Here is a 1,707-nt window from a genome sequence, read left to right as displayed (position 1 = left end):
AGTCAATTTTCCAATTGTTCTTCAAGATAGAAAACTCAGATTCTGATGATGAAGAAGATGGATCTACAGCCCAGTGCAGGAGTCAGATGGACCAACTGGTTTGGGAAGAAGCTTTCTGTCGGTTTGTAAATAACCTGAGTGAGGAAGACTACAAGGCTTATGAGGGATAACAATTTGCTGGGTACCACAGGTGAAAGTACAGAAAGAAGAGTTGCTGAGAAGGTTAAAACAAATTAAAGATGATCCACCATAGAATCAGGTGAAAACAGAGGTGAGAGAGACTCTTTGGATGATGTCTAGTACTGGGAGTGAGTCTCTAATAGACTGGCTTACCTCTTTTGGACAAACAGAAAATATGATAGGAAGTGAGCAAAGAGAAAACCAAGCTTGGACAGCAGCAGGCCAAAGGAATCCATATAGTAGTAATTTCAGATTCAGTGTAGGGATAAATATTAACCTTTATCATGGGAGTCCGAATACAAAGAATGAATATGCATCATCTCTGAGACTTCCCAGGGGAGAAAATATGGAAAACAGCCACAAGCAAGTGGAAAACCCACAATCTGAGTCAAGGTTTGCAAGGCCATCTAGACCAAAATGAAGTGCAACTGAAGCATTAATGGAAGTCCCACCTATCAGAGGTCAGAGAAGACTGAAAAGCAGGAGCCCAGACCATCAGAGAACCAGAATGAGAACTAAGAGTAGGTTGCCTCCAAATTCATGGCATGAAATTTCACAAAGATTTCATGATACTATACCATCTCAGACTTTTGAGCAGCCTCTGATAAATGAGACTGAGAAATTTTCTTTAACTCAGCAACATGAGACATTGAGATAGCAAACAACTGAATCGCAGTTGCAAAGTGGGAATCTTTTTGCAGCTTCAAGGAACCAGGAATGCCTTTCCAGGAGAACATTCTTCAAATAAAACCAGAAATGGTGAATATGGAGACCAAGAAATCTAACCATAGTCCTGGATGTCACAGAGAGAAGAATTCCTCCTGGAGGATATTTGCCGAGAGACAACATATCTAATAGAACTCAGTTAACATCTGAGACACCAAACAACACTATTACTTTAGAAAGTGAACAAGGAAGACTCCAAAATGTTTTCACATTCTGATCCAGCAGGTGTAAACTTATTTCAGTATCAACAGAATTCCTGTTGATAGAATTTTAAACACTAATTTAAATAATACATCTGTTGCAACTCAGAGAGCATTAAGGCAGAAAATGACAAGATTTGCTGACTTCAGTAAACTTACCGATGGTGATAGTGATTTAGATCCCAGTGGCTCACCCCCAAGTCAAATCATGGAAAGGGCAGTCACAGAATGAAAGAGATGGTTCTGGGCCAACCATGGCAGCTCACACCTGTAATCCTAGCACTTGGGCAGGCTGAGGTGGGAAGATTGCTTGAGGCAAGGAGTTTGAAACCAACCTGAGCAAGAGCAAGACCTTTTTTTTTTCCCTACAAAAAACAGAAAAATTAGCCAGGAGTGTTGGTGGCACGCCGATAGTCCTAGCTACTCTGGAGGCTCAGGCAAGAGAACTGCCCATGAGTTTGAGGCTGCAGTGAGCTATGATGATGCCACTGCACTATAGCCTGAGCTGTAGAATGAGACCCTGTCGAAGAGAAGAAAGGAGAGGAGAGGAGGAGAGGAGGAGAGGAGAGGAGAGGAGAGGAGAGGAGAGGAGGGGAGGGGA

The sequence above is a fragment of the Propithecus coquereli genome, unplaced genomic scaffold (assembly GCF_000956105.1).
Source record: "Propithecus coquereli isolate 6110/MARCELLA unplaced genomic scaffold, Pcoq_1.0 Scaffold215, whole genome shotgun sequence".
Lineage (NCBI taxonomy): Eukaryota > Metazoa > Chordata > Mammalia > Primates > Indriidae > Propithecus > Propithecus coquereli.
Note: the sequence above shows the minus strand (reverse complement) of the source record.